The sequence below is a fragment of the Varanus komodoensis genome, unplaced genomic scaffold, assembly GCF_004798865.1.
Source record: "Varanus komodoensis strain SLA01 unplaced genomic scaffold, ASM479886v1 scaffold30, whole genome shotgun sequence".
Taxonomy (NCBI): domain Eukaryota; kingdom Metazoa; phylum Chordata; class Lepidosauria; order Squamata; family Varanidae; genus Varanus; species Varanus komodoensis.
Window position 1 is genome coordinate 10,353,739 of NW_025335762.1, and position 6,000 is coordinate 10,359,738.

Here is a 6,000-nt window from a genome sequence, read left to right on the forward strand (position 1 = left end):
AGCAGGCTGAGGAAGGGAAAGCCCAGGAGGCCCGTGTTGGGGGTCCTTGCTGGCCTGTTGCTGCCAAGCCATGGCATCCTTCAACTCCAGCCCTGACTTAGATATATACTTATCTTAGCTAGAAGTTGCTGTTTGCTTCTAGGAATGTGTCTATTATCCACCCCCCTCCCCGCCCCACAACCCCATGCTCTTTCTGTAATAGGACATCAAGGGTTTCTATGTTTAAATTTTTAAGCCTGCACAACAATCTCATTTATATGGAGACATGATCTTGTCGAACGAAGTTGGCTTCCCAGCCCTACCCTCTGTGTTCTCAACCCAGACAGATTTTCTGTTCCCAAGTCACATAGATCACCTTGACTCGGCTGGCTGGCTGCCTCCCAGTTCCCTCCCTGTCCAGCCTGAAAATGAAGCACAGGATGTCTGTCAGTGGCTCTTGGAGTCCCTCAGTCTTCACCTCCAGAAGCTGGTGTCTGCAGGACGTTTCCTCTACGCGCCCCTTTGTCCAGACTTCTGCACCTTGGGCAGCCGTGTCCAGGATGCCACATGCAATGCAGCACGAGCGTTTTGGTGCCTTGGCAGAGAGACCGCACTTGGGGTGTGTGCAGCTGAGGAAGCCATGGGCCCAGAGTTGCTATTTTGGGTGACAGGGCCAGTCCAGGGCCTGGCTAAGCTCTGCAGGGGAAAAATGCTGTCTGACAATATGGCCATTAATCTCCTAGGAGGCTGGCTCTGCTCAGCTAGCCTGGAGGTCGTGTCCATGGTTACCTAGTCTATGGGGCTCTATTTCTCACTGGGATTTCAGCAGTGGCAGAGTGGGGGAAGAGGACCCACTCCCCAAATAATTGTTAAAGCAGATTGTTAAGGAAACTAGGAAATAGAGCTTGTCACTTGCCCCTGAGACTATTCCTCTTGACTGGTCTTGGGTTCATTGAGGTAAAATATGTAGTTTTCTGTGAAGAAAAAGCTCCCACAGGGGTGCAGCCAATGGAGTCAGTGAATTGGCCCTTTTCATTCATTCATATTGCGATTTATATCCTGTCTTTTTCCTACAAAGGGCTCAAGGCAGCTTACATCGTCTCTCCTCCTCCATCTTATCCCCAGAACAACAACCCTGTGAGGTAGGTTGGGCTGAGAGTCTGTGACTGGCCCAAAGTCACCCAGTTGGCTCCATGGCCGAGCGGGGACTCGAACCCGGATCGCCTGAGCCCAGTCCCATGCTCTTAACCACTATGCCACACTGGCTCTCTTCATTGCATGCTACACTTCTGAGTTTTTAAGAAAAGATTAAGCTTCCCCACATGCTGGTCCTTTTATTTGTTGAAACAGAAGGAAGAACATGGGAGGCAATATTCTGGCTCAGTAAGGGGAAAAATTCTCCCACCTTCCAACATTGGGGTCAGGGGTGCAAGGTTTCAGCCTTTGGCATCTATTCCCTGCACCCTCCAACCCAGGTGGCTGGAATCAGACACTGGACTAGCCCTACAAGTGAAACATCCCAAATCTTATTATTATGTGCTGAGCATCACTCAAATGTCTGCAGGAGGGTAAACGGGATAGACAAGGAAATGGCAGCATGCCCAGGACGTGTGCAGGGTATGAGTCATATCCATTGCTCCCATAAGATCCTGCTGTGCACTGCATGTCAATGCTGGCAGCATGGCATCACCAGACTTGGGAGCCAGTCTCATGGGTGGAAGTCATACAGAGGATAAGCTGCATCATCTCCCTTCGGGCAGCCCTCTGAAGTTCTTTAATCGTCGTGTGCTGTTGAACCAGCAGCCGGCATCGCTTTCCAGCCAGCCCACATTCCTTTGAGTGAGAGTAGCGTGGGTTGCGATTTATATTTACCAGATCTTGAAAGCTGCATTTAATGCCACGTGAGAGAGTGCATATACTAGTATAAAGGAAAAAGCAAATACAGAAGAGTTAGTGGAAAAGCTAAGAGGGAAGACTTGCTTTAAAAAAAAAATCCAGACCAAGGTGCAAGGCCAAAAAGCAAGCAAACGCAGTGGATATTCCAAGGAGAGAAGCCAGATCATGGGCGGTGGGGGGGACATGGGGGCACACAGTCTATTTGCACACAGAGATGCGGTTTTAAAGACTGATCTCAGCTGGCCAAGGCTATGAGAGTGCAGGAAATCAAAGCAAAGCAAAAGGCAAACAAGGACACCGGTTTGCATAGATAAAGAAAATGCAAAGGAACAAATTTAGAAATAATGTGCAGTATTTGGCACCATGCTAATAAACTTAGCAATTGACATAGTGCTGCCTTCAGCAACCCCGAGTGCAGGTGGTGAAAGCAGGCACAGCGGGTCATCTTGAGAAGCCTGATCAAGCTACGCGGAGCTGAAGCTGCTTGCCGTCGCTTATTCTACCACTGTGTCACTTGTGCAGATGGGGCAGTCCCACTGGGTTCTGCCCAAACGCTGTGATTTAAATAGAAGCAATGCATGCCACCCCAGGAATGACTGACCAGGTGAGCGGTGTCTCTCTCTCGGCGCTACCTGCGGATGGACAGCATCAAAGTCTTTGTTTCCCTTTCTTTGGGCCTTTCAATTGAATTGGCAAACCTACCCAATAAAGGATTTTCCTTTGCTCTCGGAAACAGGGCCCTGTCTTCTGTGAAGTAGGATCTCTGGCCACTGCAGCAATCAGGAGCTTTAGGAACCCCAGAGATGGAGTTCCAAGCACTGGCCTCAGCTTGACAAGGTAGCATTTCAGTTATTCTTTATTCTCACATTTATATCCTGTCTTTTTATCCAAGGCAGCTTCTGCAATCCTCCTGTCCTTCATTTTATCCTCACAACAACCCTGTGAGGCAGGCTAGGTTGGGAATCAGTGACAGACTGAACCAGGGAGCTTCATGGCCAAGTGGGTACTAGAACCTGGACCTGTTGAGTCCTAGTTCAACACTCACTACTGCACATTGGCTGTCATGACAGTTCAGGGTACCAAAAAGCTGTTCAAACACCCCCCTCTGGGGTGGGGGGTAAAGAGCAAGGAAAAATACAGCAAAGATAAGCTGCTCCGAGCTCAGGGTTCATCTCAGGACAGGAGATTTGGGTCTGGAAAGCTCTTGTTTATAGTTTGGAGTGGAAAGCGGGGAGGAAGGGAGAAGAGTAAGTTGCAGGGGCCAGGATGCAAATGGGATACTGATGCAAAACTCCAAGAACGGGATGAAAACAGGGAGACTTGTGCAAAGGGGGCAATTTGTTCTGATTGCTGCAAAAACAGTTCGACAGGTAAGCCAAGCGATGAAGGCTGCAACAGTCACACCTTTGAGACAGAACAACTTCTGCCACAGGGACCGGAGAGCACGCAGAGGCTTTTCCATCTGGACAGCTCAGCAGGGCTTAATGCAAAAAGAAGGTGCCCCTTTTGCTCCCAATAATAAAAATAACCTGGGCTGCGTGGTTCACAATTACTATTTTGTCCCAGATGTTTGAGCCCCCATGAGTGAGAAGCCCTGTCCCCGCTGGATTATGCCATTTCATCCCTTTAAGAGGATTGCAGTGGCGCTTGTGTTAGGAAGTCTCACAACATGCTGGATTTCACAGCTTCCTCCTGTGGAAGCTCATTAGGCAGCGGCTGAGTGGGAGGGCAGGGGCATCTTGCCAGGCAGTGCCTCTATTCTGTGCATGCTCCTTTAAGATGAGAGGCACAGCGGGAGACCACCTGCACTTAGGAAGGCCCCAGGTCGAAGCCCGAAGCTTCCGTTCAAAGGATCCAGTAGAAAGGAGCTGATGAGCGATTTGTGCCTGAGGCTGGGAGCTCTGTCCATTCCAGGCGAGGTGGACAAACAGGACGTGTTATAAGCCCACTTCTGATGTGAGCCCATGCAAACCTGCTCATTGCTGAAGCTCACCATGAGAGGCTGCTGCTCAAACGTACCAGGTCACCTGGGTTGGGTGCTGGCTGCTGAAGAGGGTCCCCTCGGTGGCAGAGCCCAAATTGTAGAACTCCTCCTGTGGCCATGTTTGCTTAAGTGCTTTCATTACCGTTCCTTTAGGTGCCAGGCAAAGTCCTTCCTGCCCTCTTGGGATAACAGCATTTGCATTATAATTAGGAGATTTAGTTTCCCTTTTAAACATTGGATGCTTGCTTTTATTAATGCATTGGCTGCTTTCTGCTTTGTTTTAAATGTTGGTTATAGTAGCTGCTCTGAGGCTTTTCCATAAAGGTGGGATATCCATTTCTTAATGAACCTTGTTCACAGAAATCTGCATACCGTATTTTTCGCTCTATAAGACGCACCTGACCATAAGACGCACCTAGTTTTTAGAGGAGGAAAACAAGAAAAAAATATTCTGAATCGAATGGTTTACTAAACTAATAAACTATAACAGAATATAGTAATACTGTATTTCAACCTTGTAAAGTGAACAGCAGTCAACAGTGGCATTAAGAACCATCATCACTGTCATTAACAAAAGAGAGACTTTAAAGTTCGAGTACTCTTCTAGTTTTCATTGAACCCATAGAACTCATCACCACTAGAGTCAGAATTTATGAAGCTCTGTTGCTCACAATCACTGACATCACTTTCTTAGTCAGTAGTGGAATTATTGAAGGAATCCACAATCTACACCAGTTATACAAGAGCTGCTGCAGACATTAATAACAAATCTAAAAAAGCCAGTAATGTCCACGCTGCCCTACTAGTAAATAATAGAAAAAAACTTCTGACAAAAAATGATATTGTACGGTAAATCAAACACACAGCAGACTAAGTAGCCTTTGAAGAATAAACTTCATACACGAAGGTAATGCTGTTCAAATATCCACTGACTCTAAAAAAAATGTGTCTGATCAACAGATAACTGATCCATGGAAAGCTTCCTGATAATCACAGGCACATTCCCCATCACTTCCCCATGGGCTTCATTAAAAGGCGGGTTGCCATTTGAAAACACACACCGACCTGTGATTAACGGCTCTCACCTGCGCCGGAGGAGGGGGGCAGAGCAGGGCGCGCCGAGCGCGTGCCGGCCAGGTGGTGCCACGTGGTGCAGGCGGCCGGCAGCGTGCCGGCGGTGGTCTTCCAGGCGGCACGGCGGCAGGTCTTCCCGGGCGGTGGGGGTGAGCAGTCCATCTCTCCGTGCTCTCCGTGCGGCCAGCGGGTTAAAGGTCATGGCTCCTCCTCCACACGCCTTCCTGAGAGGCACAGCTCTCACCTGCGCCGGGGAGGGGTGGAGCAGCGCGCACCGAGCACGTGCAGGCCAGGTGGTGCCACGTGGTTCAGGCGGCCGGCAGCGTCCCGGGCGTCAGGCACACACATTCGCTCTATAAGACACACAGACATTTCCCCTTACTTTTGAGGGGGAAAAAAGTGCATCTTATAGAGCGAAAAATATGGTATTTTAAAAAATGCCCATGCGCTGGAATCATGCACGCAATGCACACATACACTCAATACTTCGGGATGCTGCATATGGCAGAGTTGGTAAAAGATGGGATTGGGATCTACCGATAGATCTCTAGATAGCTCGCTGTAGATCAGCAAAGTTTTCTGAATTTAACAATTGTAGTTGGGAAAGGCTATTTCCTCCTAAGCAGAATCCCTGGCCTGAAATAACTCAGATGTAGAGTTATACTTTATATGTGGATCACCCAGCACACGTGGCACATAAGATGCAGCTGTGATGGATCCTGTTCCCCCTGCCGCCATTTTGCCTCCTCTTCCACCCGCAACTGCCATTTTGAGTTTGCTCTGTTTAGTGGACCTCAACATTCCCGGGGGGGGGGGGGGGGGGGGGGAGAAAAGGCAAAAGAAAAAGCCCCAAGTCAGTTCTGCAAGACTGAAAGTTGCTCACATCTGACCAACCATTTTGCTTGAGGAGGGTGAGTGAAAAGTGGAAGCATCATCTTGGGGGCATACTTTTTTCTTGCACATGCTGGAATGCCTCACTTGAAAAGGATGGTTGTTGCAATTCACACACACAGGGAGGCTCACATACACGCACAATCTAAAAAGGAACGTTTTGTTTAGCTCATCGT